Source organism: Hyla sarda, chromosome 5 (assembly GCF_029499605.1).
Source record: "Hyla sarda isolate aHylSar1 chromosome 5, aHylSar1.hap1, whole genome shotgun sequence".
NCBI classification, from domain to species: Eukaryota; Metazoa; Chordata; class Amphibia; order Anura; family Hylidae; genus Hyla; species Hyla sarda.
This window is the reverse complement of record NC_079193.1, coordinates 37,595,450-37,612,590: the sequence shown is the minus strand read 5'-3', so window position 1 is coordinate 37,612,590 and position 17,141 is coordinate 37,595,450. Positions and strand designations below refer to the sequence as shown.

General features: G+C 38.6%; 1 protein-coding gene across 5 annotated transcripts in view; it reads left to right on the top strand.

Moving 5' to 3' along the window:
* The window catches only part of LOC130273075 (uncharacterized), a 99,580-nt gene that overhangs the window by 7,762 nt on the left and 74,677 nt on the right, over window positions 1-17,141 (top strand). The window lies entirely within an intron of this gene.

Sequence of the window (17,141 nt, the reverse complement as noted above, 5' to 3'; positions counted from 1 at the left end):
TTTTATATATTTATTGTTCTTTCTTTTTTTTTGTATATTTTTATTTTTTTTTTTGCTGTGTGGGTTTTTTGTGCAACTAATCTAAACTGATAGGACATCATATACATATTTTTGCTTGGTTCAGTCTTCAGGCCTCAAAAGTTTTTGATTCCTATACAAAAAAAATCCTGTACAAATAAAAGTAAAAAAAAGGTTGGCAAAGTTTGTGTGCCACATAAATAAAGATGTAAAAAGGGCAAAGTAGTGTAATCCTGGGCTTAGTCCTATAGAAATTTGTCAAGAAATAGCTTTTTTATTTCTAAATCAGGCTGGAATCACACAATAGGGTAAATGTATCAGTGTTTACTTTATAATTCTCCTGCCTTTTGGATACTTTTGTGACTTTGGCGCCAAAGCTGCTTCAAAAAAACAGTGTGTATAATTCCAACCTAAAACTGATCAATAAAAAGGGAACTAAAACGTACCAGTTTGGACACAATTAATTTATTTTGCTTCAAATCCAGTGGGGGGAAAACAGAATATAACTGGGCTCCAGTCAAATGATACAATTCTGTTTTGCTATGTATACCTAGAATGACTTTCTGTGCTTTCTTGTCTAATATATATCTTTAAAAAATAAAAAAAAACATAACAACTAATGCAAAATTAAGTTTTGCACAGCCATGCTGTGAATGAATATTGCTTTTCTGTAATTTTTTTAAACAAATATCTCTATAATTGTATAGCAAGTTTACTTCATGTATCTATCCATCTATATAGCTATCTTCTTTATTAGTTTTTGTTAATTTTTAAGCTCATAAAATTCAACAGCAAATGCACAGAATATCTGATATGTATGACATGGAGTATTAAGACTGTGTAAAATTCAGGGCCTAAAGCTAAGTTAGATCCCTATGAGGCAAGTAATACTGTAAGTGTTAATTTTTTTTATGCTATTGGGATGTATTCTATGTCATGTAGACCAGTAATAGGCTATAAGCTGAGATAAATATATGTTCAAACAGCAGCACACACCACTTAGGTAAACTGATGATTGTATGTGATAGTTTGGCACAAAATAAGAAAATTAAAATGATCTGTTATAATTGATATTCATATAGTGAATATCATATAGACTGGAATAAGAAACTTCAGAATGTTTGATCAAAAAACATAGATCAAGGTATTGAAACATTGTTTGAAAGAATTTCCATGCTAATGTACATGTGATTAAAATTATATTTCCTGGACAATATATACTGTGGTTCCAAAGAGGACAGTTACACACATACAGTATTCTCTTGGTAAATTAGTTAGAGAGTTACAATAAAGGTAGCTCCACATGCAGCAGATTTGTTGTAGACTGTTCCATTCATATGTGTTGAGATTTCAAAACAAAAACATGCTTCCTGTAGAAACAACCCTAGTCACATGAACAGAACTGATTTTCAGCCACAGAAATTTCTGTATCAAATCTGAGTGTGAATTCACCCAAGTAGTTTTACCCCAGCTTGAGGGATTTAGTTGTACCACTAAAGACCAACAACCACCTTTTTACATGCTAGCTAATATTACTTATTTCTAGTTTTTATGGAATCCCATTGTATACTATCAAATGTATCACTTTGAGGGTGTGTTCCCACTTTCAGATTTTTATGCAGTTTTTGACCAAAGCCAGAAATGGCTTTTAGCAGTCTTTCCATTATACATGCCCCCCATTCATGTTCCATTCCTGGCTTTGGCTTCAAAAACCATATAAAAAACCTGAATGTGAGAAAATACCCTAGCAATTAATAAAAATCATGGATAAAAAATGGTGTGTCTGCTTTCACAGATATATTACTGACAGATATAGGTTTTATATTTAGTGACCTATTCTCATTAAAATGCTTTATCAGTTCTAGCAGAAAAATTAGAGGGCATGTTAATGAAAGGGACATTAATCTTAAAACCATCTTTACATTAATAAAAGATACAAAGGGAAACTTTTAATTTAGCTAAAACAAAATCTGATTGTTCCTACATGGATATCTATTTTCTTCCAGGCTGCCAAAACTTAATCTACCACAAGGAAAACCTCAAATTCCCATATTCCTAATCAAATCAGTATATATGTATATATATATATATATATATATATATATAATTCTAAAGTAAAAGATTAAAAGATGCAGTCATGCTGCAGTATATGAGAATGTACAGAGCTTTGGATTTTTGGTGAAAAGTCCCCAAAAATTACTTGACTTTCACTTATTTTAAAAAAGGCAGAAAGGGTGTTAAAGATTTCCAGTCTAGAGGCCTACTTACTTGTATGGGAACTTATAGTAAACCCTGACTCAGAACAACTTTTAAGGCCTTATTGACTTAATTGTCAAGTGTACTTTTTGTATACAAGAAATCTGAAATACATGTAATATATGTATTGTACATATGTGTCCTCTAGTCACTTTGTTCTCTTAACCTTTGCTAAGAAAACTTGATGTTTGTGTGCATTATAGCTTTGTTTTTTACCCTATTTGGTGCAATGGCTTATAGAAAGCATTTGTGATGTGTTTAGTGTAAAGTATAGCTACATTGTTGCATTCCTAATGTATTAGGTTGTGTCATGTCTAAACTAAGTAATGAAGGAAGATAGATAGATAGATAGATAGATAGATAGATAGATAGATAGATAGATATGAGATAGATAGATAGATGGATAGATAGATAGATAGATAGATAGATAGATAGATAGATATGAGCTAGACAGGTGTCAGATAAATGGATTCCTATTTGGTTTCTATTATTGTAGCAACTGGAAACATAATGTAAAAAAAAACTTATCATATTTTCATTGTTTTTCTGACTCTATTTCCTTTATTGCATACAAAAATATAAATAATAAAACATAGTGTAATGAGATGGCTTAACTTGTAGCTGTTCGATTTTATCTGTTCTATAATGTGTAAAAGAATAAGAAAGTACTAGCTACAAAGTGCAGGGAGAGCTCAAACTAATATAAATTATATTTAAACAGAACTGCATCTTTTTCTAAAGAGATCAATCAGTTTTGCCTTATAAGGTTTCAGATAAGATACAGTGTTTCCAGATACAGTGTTTACAGATAAAGCTTTTGTCAGTACTGATATAGAAGACCAACCTATCCATGGAGTTCAATATACTGTATCAGTAATATTAATACAAAAATAATTACAAATTACTGATGATTTTAGCAAATGTTTTGAATGGCTGTAGTCTGAAAACCAGGTCAAAGGTAGAAACAAAAGGTAATTGCAATGACTATTTACTAAACAATAGAGACAATGTGGCCTGCACAGAAAGTTTACAGATCACGATTAGACTAATTGATGAGATAGAAGGTAGAGTGTGCATCATGGGGAGACCTGCAAGGAGCTGACACTGATCCCCAGCACTGACACATCAGCTCCTGACATCCTTATAATATTTCGGAAATTTAATTCTGGCCTTGTAGACTTGTGAACTACTTGAAATACTAAATATAAATTAAAACTACTTATTTCTGTTCTACCCACTGCCTCAGGTAAATGTAAAACATTACAGTGTAAAACTAGTGTAGGTCTTGTTGTACTATTGCATTGACATGGTTGCAGAATATGTCCTAACACAAGTGGTCATATATTATTAACTAATATGTGGTAGGTTCTGTGCACATAACCAAAGAGAGTCCAATACAATAAGCTTATAGAGTGGTTGGTAGCTACATAAAGGATTGACAGTAAAGGGAGTAATGTAATTATACCTTTGTTGTACAGGCCATTTGACCAATTGTAGTTCCCTACTAAATCCCTTTCTAGGATGATTGGATTAAAGGCATAAAATACACTAGTTTAGGTTATACCATCCAAGCTCTACCCTATGTATATAATAGGTCATAGAGCGTCATGTCTGTTCTGCACATCTTTTATTATGGTGGCGGCCATAGATTGTCCAAGGCAGCAATAATCGGTTTGTGTATATCACTCCACTAGCCAAGTTTATATATGGTTACATATAAGACAGAATATTCCATCGCAAATACTAGCGATACATAGAAACAGTGGATCAACACGTTTATAATGTAAAGTATATATCTCACTAGTAGAATCCTGACAGCAAACAACCCCGTGTGCTGGTGCGACACAAGGCAGGAGAGGGAGGGGAAGAGGGTGGAAAGTAAAGAATGGCTCATTACTGGGATCCAACTACTGCTACACAGTCCCGACACAGGCGTGGGGAGGCCATGAGGGGTGCCCGAGGGACACACAGTACTGAAAATGGGGGGTAATAAGGGTATGCAAGACAGCCGACAGAGAGGCCTTCACTGCTCCATCATTGCTTGATTTCGCTATAGGACTGAATCCTGCATTAAGACTCCTATAGAAAAATAAGAAAGACAATTACAGAGTATATATGTGTATGAGCACACGAAGGGGGCAAATGTAACTGCTGCACATAATAAGTGGAACTCAAAAGGGGAAAGAATATAATGGTATTGGGATATTTACATGAGCAAAAAAAGATCTATTTATATGCCATCAGCCATTAATAATAAAGATAGATTTATTAGACATTATTTAAGATGTGTCCCAAGTAGACAGTACAGCTGACTTATGCTGAATTATTTGTATACATAATGATAGACTCGGGAGGGTAGGGATGTAATATTGGGTCCTCCAGTCTATGCCTGTGCACCATCTATACAATACAATATACATAAGAGGGCAATGACCTGTCTCTTGCATGACATCGGTGCCATTAGTGTGTGGACCAACAAAATGGGTGAGTCTGTCTGCACCCCTGGATGTGCGCTGGGGGCTTCAGCAGGCTCAGTGCCCCCTACTCTCCAGAGTCCTTACTAGTATACAGACACAACAAAGTTCACATTCAGCATCGTCTGCCTCTTGTAATTAGATTCTGTGCTGCCAGAGGCTCTGATAGAAAAGGATCTATGCATAATATCCGCCTTCTAGATCTCTGGAGGGAATAAAATTATGTCAAACTGCGTATTGAGAGGGGATAGGTAATAGCTAAGGATTTGTATCGTCTAATATTCATTGAAGTGGAAAACAGATAGATAGATGGATAGATAGATAGATAGATAGATAGATAGATAGATTTTGGCTTGAAAAAGGCTGCATGTTAGCAGCTGAAACGTTGCCTTCTGTACTATGATGGAATGAACACTTTTTACTAATTTTTCTGCAAGTCTTGTAGTGCTGCAGTGTTCTTTTACCTTTAGACAGACAGACAGACAGACAGACAGACAGACAGATAGATAGATAGATAGATAGATAGAATATTAATATAAGAAAGATAGATAGATAGAAAGTCAATATAAGGAGATGATAGATAGATAGATAGATAGATAGATAGATAGAATATCAATATAAGAAGATAGATAGATATAAAGTCAATATAAGGAGATAGATAGATAGATATGAAAGATATACATTCAATATAAGGAGATAGATAGATAGATAAAAAGGCCATATAAGGAGATAGATATGGAACATACAAAGTCAATATAAGGAGGTAGATAGGAGAGAAGATAGATAATATAGGCAAACATGAGAGCAATACAAGAAAGATAGATAGATAGATAGATAGATAGATAGATAGATAGATAGATATAAAGTCAATATAAGGAGAAAGATAGATACATAGATAGATACATGTAGTAAAGCAGCAGCACTCATAGAATCCGTGGGAAGTAAGGAGATAGATATGAAACATACAACGTCAATATAAGGAGATAAATAGGAGATAAAATAGATACTATAGACAAACATGAGAGCAATACAAGCAAGATAGATAGATAGAAAACAAAAAGATAGCAGCACATTGTCAGAGCAGTAGAAAATGGGTGCAGTTCAGTGGGGTCCCCGGTAACAGGACTCCAGACTTCACATAGGTAAAAGAACACTGCAGCACTCCAAGGCTTGTAGAAAAACTTGTAAAAATGTTTATTCCATCATAGTACAGAAGGCAACGTTTCAGCTGCTAACATGCAGCCGCGTTCAAGCCTTTTTTGGCTTGAAAAAGGCTGCATGTTAGGAGCTGAAACGTTGCCTTCTGTACTATGATGGAATAAACATTTTTTACAAGTTTTTCTACAAGCCTTTGAGTGCTGCAGTGTTCTTTTACCTATAGATAGAATATTAATATGAGAAGATAGATAGATAGATAGAAGGTAGATAGTCAGATAGATAGATAGATATGAAACATACAAAGTCAATATAAGGAGATAGATAGATATGAGAAAGATATGGGTGGTGTAGACAGATGTGAGAGAAATGTGTATAATACAGGTATGGATAATTAGACAAAGAGATATATGATAGATAGATAGATAGATTTAAAAAAATAGACAGATATAGATAGATAGATTAAATAAACAGAGATAGATAGACAGATAGATATCATATGATATAGACATGAGAAAGATAGAGTAAAATGTGTGTGATATAGATTGTTATACTGTATAAAATTAGAAAGAAAGTAAAAGAAGAAAGCCATAGATAGATAGATATGAGATAGATATGCGATAGATAGATAGATATGATATAGATAGATATGAGATAGATATGAGAGATAGATAGATAGACAGATAGATATGAGATAGATAGATAGACATGAGATAGATAGATATATATGATATAGATAGATAGATAGATAGATAGATATTAGATAGATAGATAGATATGATATAGATAGATAGATAGATAGATATGAGATGGATAGATAGATATTAGATAGATAGATATTAGATAGATAGATAGATATTAGATAGATAGATATGAGATAGATAGATATGATATAGATAGATAGATAGATAGATAGATAGATAGATAGATATGAGATGGATAGATAGATATTAGATAGATAGATAGATATGAGATAGACATATTTGAGAAAGATATTAGAGCAAAATACATGTTATATAGAGAGGTATACAGTCTAAAATTAGATAGAAAGAAAGAGAAAGAAGACAGGTAAGAACTGACAGCATTTAGTGTTGTGACCTGTCCTCACACCGGCTATAACTGTATGGTGCTGGGGGAGTTGGTTCTGTTAGCCCAATAGTAGACTTTATCCCACCTTGATAACATAACCCTTCATGGTGTTTGCTCTGAGCCTGGGTGACAACCAAGGATGGACGGTGAGAAATCACTACTGATCCCAATATACAAACCCGTGTTTACACTCACCAACTTCGAATCCTTTCAATATGTCGGGTCCCACATTCCAAAAATAACTATCCTATGCACTATACTAACAATACACAGATTTATCATGATATTTAATCATACCTGGCATCCTATATTTATGTGGCGCAGGAATGCCTCAAAAAAGTAACAAAATCCAGGCTGTGTTAGGTGTTCGGAAGCAGTCGGCGTCTCCTCTGCGCATGCGCTTGCCTTTCCTGTTACCCTGACGGTATAAATAACTGAAGACTAAATGGAAACGGATAAATCAGCGCTAATACTCCCTATAGCGTTCTGCACAGCATCTGCTGTAGGATAAAGTAGTTACTGTATCCCTCGATTTGACTATGACACTCTTGCATGTTCCCCAGCATGTGGCTTTCCAGCTGTTGCAAAACTACTACTCCCAGCATGCAACAGCTGGAGAGCCACAAGACAGGGAATACCTCTTAACAAAATAGCGGTCAACGTGACAACATCAGTCACAAAACTTCCTTCCTAATCTGAAAAGGCCGAGTGCCTCAAACAGTGATATTACAATAAATGGTGTGTTTGTAGATTGTGATCTTCTGATTATGTAATGTATATAGGAGTAGTCACACACCTAGATTGCCGCCTATAAGGTTGTAGTCATACCTGGCGTTAATAATAATATATTAAAATATGTAATAGTACCCTTTAATTTAGAGGATGGCAAGATATGAGGTATATATATACCCGACAGTGCATATCTCATTGCAGCATGTTAACTATAGTAGTTTAGTCTATTTTTCAATATCTACAGCAGTAATATTTTCCATTTTGTTAATGCAATTGTTAACGTATATCTTGTATATATGGCTTTAGTAATTTTGTAGTTAAGCAGATCACATTGATGTTCTGGGATGTAAGTAATACAAATGTTAGGCCCAATGTAATAATATAATTAAACTAGGTGGCAAATTAAGATTTTTTTAGGATGATGTCTGAAACAACCCACTTGGTCTAGGCCCAGAGAACAAATCCTAACAATAACTAATGTCCTATGATCTTATTATTAGGATGATACAGGAATCAGTTATTAATTTTACTGATGCAGCCTGTACTAAAACTTCTAAATGCATTGTTTAGTTTTGCTGGGTTTTTTTTTGTGTTGTTTATTTTTTCTTTTTTCTTTTTGAAAACTGAAGGGTCACTCGAGACATTTTGGATATTGATCTGGACTAGGTATTGGTCTTTATTGGACTTGAAAGTTATAAGATGCATATGCTGCAAGTAGTTCTTAAAGTACAAAAAGTGCATTTACTTCATTTTTATAATCACATCTTTATAAGTTCTACTTGCAGTATATGCATCCCATACATTTACAGATGTATCTTGAAAGATTGTTGTCAATCGACCGATCCTTCGCGATATTTCTCTACACTGTGCAGACGATTTTTGTCCGTATCTATACCATTGAGTTCTGTGGCAGATATATGAAAACATAAAGTCAAAGTGGAACAGTTGCCCAAAGCAGCTAACCATATCTCAGTTTATTTTATTTAAAAATAATAATTAAAAAAAAACTCTTAAGATGATAGATCTGGAATTTGGTCGCTATTTGGTAAGTCTTCTACTTTTCTTTTGCATTAGTTGGGAAAAATCTCCTCCTCTGTGTTGCATCTGACTCGTTTCATATTAGTCTATGACCTTGATTCTTTTTACCTGAGACTGACAATGATAGTTGTGGTTGGAGGTCAGGATCCTAGGGAATTATTTCAGTGTTTTCAGAAGCTCTTGATGGTGATTTGAGGAGTAAATAGAAGTTTTCAGCAATTTTGTGATAAATACATTCTTCATGAAATGAGTTTCTTCTTCTGACTGTTCCTCCAAATGTCCCTGTCTTTATAGGGATCTTACAACCAGATGTTATAGACGAGCCTTCTGTTTCTGTAGAATAGATCGCAGTGGGCTTTATACTGCGTTTACTGTTACTGCGGACCTCCAGATGTTGCAAAACTACAACTCCCAGCATGCCCGGACAGCCAACGGCTGTCCGGGCATGCTGGGAGTTGTAGTTTTGCAACATCTGGAGGTCCCCAAGTTGAAGACCACTTTAATACACCATAGAGAACTTACCAATGAGTTATAGGATAGTTGTAGGTCTAATGTCGCTACTTCCCCAGGTTATTAGTGTGAACTCTGCTTTATATCGGGGAAACGCTCTTCACAGCAAAAGCTACTGCCCCCGACCGATCACTGCTGTATTCATCATACCTGCAGCGTTTTATACATAGTTGCAAAAACTATCAGCATCTCCTTTATATAAACTGTAACGTTAAATCCATATATATATATATATATATATATATATATATATAGCGGCATGTGTATAAGGGACCTTGTTATGTGCAGGGACGTGCGCTTCATCAGGCGTTATTAGCTTCCATTTGTACCCAAAAAGCTGAAGAGTTGGCAGAACCTTTGCAGCCCTGTTGCTATTCGCAACGAATCAGCTGGGCAGCGCTGGGCACTGGAAGCCTGCTGCTGGCAATTGCCACGGAAATTGGGGGTGGAGCAGCTTTTCGTGCCTGGAAATGAAATGAAGCAGAATTCGGTGCAATTGCCATGTAGTGGGCTCCTTGCGCTAGCTTCTCTGCTCCACCGTGCCAGCAGCAGCACTTGTGAAAGTGAAACTCGATCTATCCTTGGGGCCAATGTGTGAGGAGCCACCACCGCCTGGAAGCTGGGCCGGGTGTCTGTGCTTTCCTTCAAAGGCCACACAGTCATGCAGGGAAGGGCGACGTAGAGAGAGAGAGAGAGAGAGAGAGAGAGAGAGAGAGGGGGGGGGGGGGGGAGAGAGAGAGGGAGAGAGAGAGGGAGAGAGAGAGAGAGAGAGTGAGAGAAAGATAGAGAGAGAGGGAGGGAGAGAGAGAGGGGGAGAGAAAGAGAGAGAGAGAGGGAAAGAGAGAGAGAGAGAAGAGAGGGAGGGAGAAAGAGAGAGAGAGAGGGGGAGAGAGAGAGAGAGAGAGAGTGAGAGAAAGATAGAGAGAGAGGGAGGGAGAGAGAGAGAGGGGGGGAGAGAGAGAGGGGGAGAGAAAGAGAGAGAGGGAAAGAGAGAGAGAGAGAAGAGAGGGAGGGAGAGAGAGAGAGAGAGAGGGGGAGAGAGAGAGAAAGATAGAGAGAGAGGGGGAGAGAGAGAGGGAGAGAGAGAGGGAGACAGAGATAGATAGATATATATATAGAGAGAGAGAGAGGGGGGAGAGAGAGAGAGATAGGGAGAGATAGAAAGAGAAAAAGAGAGAGAGAGAAGAGAGAGTGAGAGAGAAAGAGAGGGAGGGAGAGAGAATGAGAGAGAGAGTGAGAGAAGAGAGATAGGGAGAGAGAGAGAGAGAGAGGGAGAGAGAATGAGAGAGAGAGTGAGAGAAGAGAGATAGGGAGAGAGAGAGAGAGAGAAAGAGAAAAAGAGTGAGAGAGAAAAAAGAGAGAGAGAAAGAGAAAAAAAGAGAGAGAGAGAGTGAGAGAAGAGAGAGTGAGAGAGACAGAGAGAGAAGAGAGAGTGAGAGAGAGAGAGAAAGATAGAGAGAGAGAAAGAAATAGAGAGAGAAAGAGAGAGAGTGAGAGAGAAAGAGAGAGAGAGAGAGATAGAGAGTGAGAGAGAGAAAGAGAGAGAGAGAGAGAAAGATAGAGATAGAAAGAGAGAGAGGGGGAGAAAGAGAGAGAGAGATAGAGAGTGAGAGAGAGAAAGAGAGAGAGAGAGAGAAAGATAGAGATAGAAAGAGAGAGAGGGGGAGAAAGAGAGAGAGAGAGAGAGAGAAAGATAGAGATAGAAAGAGAGAGAGAGAGTTGGGGAGAAAGAGAGAGATAGTGAGATAGAGAGAGAGAGAGAGATGGAGAGAGAAAGAGAGAGATAGTGAGAAATAGAAAGAGAGAGAGAGAGTGGGGGATGGGATGCTTCCCTGTGCCATACACTGGGAAATGATAAGTAGTCACTGACCGAGCAGTGCGATCAATCCGTCCTGTAATTACATAAGGTGTAGTGGGCAGGATTATAGAGGTGGACGTGATTGGAGCCTAAAGGGAGAACTGTCAAGAGACACCGGGGAGGAACAGGGGGAAGGGAGAGCACTGACTGAAGCTAAAGGGAAGAAAGGATAAAGCTGAGATCAATGCCGGGTACAGAAATGAGAGGGCGATGAAGTTATACACAAGTACCTGAATGCGATGCCAGTGTAATGCTCCCAGCTTTGTCCTGCACATAACCACTACATGGTGCTGCTGTCTACATGGAACACCAAGTGACCAATTTTTAAATTCTGTATTTTTCCATCGTGTTCCTCTTCTGCAAAGTGAGGAATAGTGCAGTGGTATATATAAAATCATTGACCTGCTCTCTTATGATAGTTAACTCTGATTCGCTATTTTGTACTTTTTTTTTTTTACCAGAATCACTGCAGCTTTATACAATAAATAGAATATCACGCTCTAAACATAGAGTTTGCTTCTATCTTTTTGGGATAGTTTTTCTAGGATATTATATTGTACATATAAAGGAGAACGGAAGGAGGGCTCTGTTTTCTATGCAACAAAACTGAATCGTTTCTGTCTTGCTTTTATTTTTAAGAACCACTTCCATAGGTGCCAAGTTCTATTTGTGGTCTTCAACCTGCGGACCTCCAGATGTTGCAAAACTACAACTCCCAGCATGCACGGACAGCCGTTGGCTGTCCGTGCATGCTGGGAGTTGTAGTTTTGCAACATCTTAAGGTAGGTTGATTGAAGACCACTGGACCTGCGCAGCAATGTCGTGTATACTATGGCAGACTACTGTTTATTTTAGGTAGCAGTGACCTGTGTTTATACGTCCCTCAAGTAGACTTTATGCATTACAATTGACACTGCACATCGATGTAAAGAAAAAGTGTACAGTGTAATTATGTGGTATATTTACTGTATAGCTGATGTGCACCAGTGTCTGAGAAAATATGTATTAAAACTCTCAGCTTCTTTCAATATACCTTATTCTCTGTATATGATACTATTTCCTTATGGATATTCTTTCTGGCTACATTTTGTCACTACCTGACCTAAGAGGAAAAAGTTACTGTCTCCACATGAAATGATGAACATATAATGTGTGCTCTTTTTTTCCCCCCTGTGGTTCTCCAGCTGTTGCAAAACTGCAAATCCCAGCATGCATTACAGGCTTTGGTTCTCAGGGCGTGCTGGGAGTTGTAGTTCTGCATCTACAAGCACAGTTTTAGGATCATCATTTGGCATTTTGAACCGTGCTTTTTAAATGAGTTCTTCTTTCTATTCTATCCAAGGCTGAGCATTACTCCACATACAATAGCCACATGTCCTACACCTATGTGCTCTGTGTTTGCTATGCTATGCTTCTTCAATGTAAATAGAGATGTAGGAGGAGATTTATCAAAGACTGCCCAGAGGAAACGTTGCTGAGTTGCCCATAGCAACCAATCAGATCGCTTCTTTTATTTTTGAAAAGGCTCCTGAAGAATGAAAGAAGCGATCTGATTGGTTGCTATGGGCAACTCAGCAACTTTTGCTCTGAACAGCATAAACTTTGTATTTTGTATGTTGTGTATTTTAAAACTTTGGATGGATGTTTCCTACAAATCCTTACCAGTAATACCGTGGCCTAAACTTGCACTAGTCCCCCATTGTAATTTTTTTTATTTTATTGCACAAATTAAAACATTTTCATAAAATATGCAGGGTTGCCCAATTTCTGGATACAGAATACAATATATATATATATATATATATATATATATATATATATATATATATATATATTAGACTAAAATATAGAACAAAAGTGTTGAGTTTATAATGGTGGGCTGGATTGTATACATAATGTTCTGTAATATTGTTATACACAATGTAGGTTGTCACTTTTAGGTAAAGATTAAGTTGTGATGATAGAAGTGTATATACAATTGAGGATCACACAATGCATTTATTGGATCGATATGCCCAGCAGTCAGGCTGTATGCTAAAAGGATAAATGTAGCGATCTTTATTGTTGCTATTCCCTGACCGACATGGATCTAGATAGATGTAGTATGAATGAATGTCCCGACATAAAGCATTACTGCCCCTTTTGGCTGGAGGCATTCTCTCTGCTCTCATCCCCCAGCTCTGACTGACGTGTTGCCTTTGTTGGTGCGGGGACTGGGGCTTTGCCTATGGTGTATGGATTCTCCATGGCCTTCTTAATGCACGATGTGTTATCGATGTATATGAACTGCTTTCACTTGGCGGGACACAGCGCAGAATAGGAAGTCAGAGCAGCACAATTGGCCACGGTGCGCAGGCGCAAGATGGCTGCTGCAGACTCACAACCTGCACACAAAACACACACACACACACACACACACGGCTTTGTGCTGCCAAGTGACGCCAGCTCCGCGGTCTCTCCCGGTTGCTGTTTTTCCCCCCTTTCTGATGAATGTAGGTGAGACAATAAATGTTGTACAGAATACGACAGCATCGTTTCCAAACGCCTTTCATGTAAATAAAAGAGGATAATCGTGAGGACTAATGTTTATGGCACACAAATCTAATACATCTGTTACTCTAGAGCAGTGTTTCCCAACCAGTGTGCCTCCAGCTGTTGCAAAACTACAACTCCCAGCATGCCCGGACAGCCTTCGGCTGTCCGGGCATGCTGGGAGTTGTAGTTTTGCAACAGCTGGAGGCACACTGGTTGGGAAACACTGCTCTAGAGCAATCAGACTCCTGTCGTGATAGGTAAACAATATATCGGTGCCAGCAGCATCAACGCCTTCTAGGTCTCTATTGTGTGAACTGGAACAATGACATTCATCTTTTCCGGATCGAGGAGATAGGAATGGGAGCTGCAGGATGCGTCTAGGTGTTGTGTGTATTCGCATCCGAATATTGATTTGCAATTTTGCTTATTGCTCTGTGGATATTGGGTTTAGTGAATGTTGGTTAGAATGATATATTTTGTATGCACCGATGGTGCTGTGCACAATGCCAGCACGTTTCAGTACTGTGCTAAGCTGTGCCCATGATAATAAATCTGCAATAGGAAGCAACCACTCTGAGCACAGTGACATTATATATATATATATATATATATATATATATATATATATATATATATATATATAAAGTCGTGCATCGGAACAATTGCTGGTGCGACTAGAAATCTCCTGGATGCAGGCTGTCAGCATTGTATCATTGTGAGCAGGGAGAGGCAAGCAGCTCCAATAATGGGGAGGAAATCCGCTTGTAGTACATAAGGTATACCAGCAGCAAGTGCTCACTATTACAAGCGGAAACAGGAAGCACTTCTCGCTGTAGACATTTCTAGGGATGTCGGACCGACTGGACCCGATATTCGAGCCCCAGAGGCATTCCGTGGATAAGATGCAATATACTGTTGGTGCAGTGCAATGGATTTACTATTTATTATCTCTGAAACGTTAATAAATTTTACCTACTACACTATTGTATTGTGAGCCCTAGGGCTGGAGTGAGGAGGTGCAACTCATAACATACAATAGAAATCGGATCGTTCGGACAGATCAAAGGAGAGGATAGGCTGGGAGCGGTTCTGTCTTTTATTTTACATCGTTTTACCTGTCAATTGTGTTCTGCACGTAGCGATCTCATCATGTTCAAAGAGGTCAGTCATCCAAGTGTATAATCTCTGGCCTAATACTAGTAAAATCGTCAAGGAACTTTCTATATATCATAAATGTGCACAATGCAGAGTAGTTTGGATGCAGTACTTGCTCGCTGTTCACACTCTTGTCTATAACCAGTGACTGAATTAACCTTTTGGAGCCAAACACTCGTCTAGGAAGCTACCAGTCAAAATATATGCAGATTTTCCCCCCTGCTTGTGATATACAGAGAAACGCAATATTTGACCAGCGGTCCCCAAGCTTTTCCTCTCCAGCTGTTACAAAACTACAACTCCAAGCATGACCAGACAAGGGAAGACCATCAGCCTTCTGCTGTTTGGGCGTTCTGGGGGTTGTAGTCTTCCAAAACCTGGGAAGATACAGGTTGGGGGAGCAGTGATCTGGACCATCGGACACCACTACACCCTTACTGGTGACACAATGTTTTCATGGTCCGGCTTCCTGCACATATATGTGGTGTCCAATATATCTGCTGTCTGGCCTGCAGGCGCAGAATCTAAAACGCTGCATGATCCTTTTTTTTTTTTTGATCCGGCAAATTTATGCCGTATGGCAAGTAAGGCTGAGTTCACATATATCAGTCGTCCGGCACAGTTTCCCTCCGGTGCACCGGAGGGAAACTGATGCTAGAACTGATCCCATTCATTTGAATGGGACAGTTCACAATCATCCAGCGTCTCAATTTTGACGCCGGATGGTTGGACATGCCGAGGGCGCCGGACAGGGGAACGCAGCTTGCTGCGTTCCCCTGTCCGTTGCCCAGAAACAATGGACGCCGCATGCCATACAACTGATGACAAGTTGTCATCAGTTGTGGCATCAGTTGCGTCGATATTTAGGCTGAGTTCACCTATGCCGGATATAGGTGAACCCAGCCATAGCCGGTTGCACCACTTTATCCTATGGGACAACGGATGGCACGTTGGATGCCAAAAGGTTCTACCGTGTGGCATCTGGGCGTTCCCATGAGTCCACATCAGGGACTGTGCCGAAATGCCAGACAAATGTGAGGACGGGGACATATGCGAGGGGTACTGTAGAGTTGTAAAATTGCTCCCATGGAAATTGAGTCGAAGTACACCAGTCTGGGATCACAAGTTGTGAGCAGGCCAAGCTTGCACATCCCAGTCTTCCTATAGTACGGATTGCTTGTGAGATCTGACAAAGTCAGGTCTGTGTCGGTCGATTTTTACATTTGACATAATTCATGTGCACAAACAACATGTCTAGCGAATATCAGCACCCAAAACCACAATACATTCTCTGCAACATAAAAACATGAACATAAAATAGAAAAATAAAAACGGACAAGTATGCAAAAGTAATGATTTTAATGACTATAAGCAAGACAAAGCAATAGTAGATTTGTGCTTCTTCTGCAGACTGAAGACAATGAAATGATTCGCCACGTGGGTTCTCTTTTTTTTTTTGTCTTTTTTTTTTCTTTTCCAGAACAAACATTAAACATTTTTAAAGAATAAACGTGAACAGGCAAATTAAAATTATAAACAAAAGGTGAAAATGTGACTGTGAGAAAATGTGCGGCAATTCCCACTCTCTTCTTGAGCTTTCCAAGTACAGAAATACTTCATACTTGACGCACTGCTTCATGTACTGGGCAAAGTATAATCGGTATCATCAGACCTTGTTCACACCAAGGTTTTTAGTTGTAAAATACACCTAAATGCTGTACCATTATTGCATTGCTTTAGAGGCAGAAATAAATCATCTTTGCTTTACAGTAGAGCAGTGTTTCCCAACCAGGGTGCCTCCAGATGTTGCAAAACTACAACTCCCAGCATGCCTGGACAGCCGAAGGCTGTCCAGGCATGCTAGGAGTTGTAGTTTTGCAACACCTGGATTCACCCTGGTTGGGAAACACTGCAGTAGGGTATCCCCAACCTGTGGCTCTGCAGCTATTACAAAACTACAACCCCCTATGATGCCCTGACAGCCTTTTTGCAAAAAATAGAGATGCACAGGTTGGGGAACCCTGCTTTAGGGTGCGTTCACACGCTACAACTAGCAGCGGGAATCCCGCTGCGAGTTACCCTACCATTGATTTAAATGGGTCCACAGACAGTCCGCAATAGTGTCAGATTTGCGGGCTGTCCATGGACCCATTCAAATGAATGGTAGTGTAACTCAGTTACTAGCGTGTGAATGCACCCTTACAGAGACTTTGTGGCCTGTGTTATAAGCACTGGCATAACTATAATGGATAAGGGAAGTTTTAAACAATCATGAAACAAACTCTTCATTTATAGTATTTATAAATATATCATACAATACT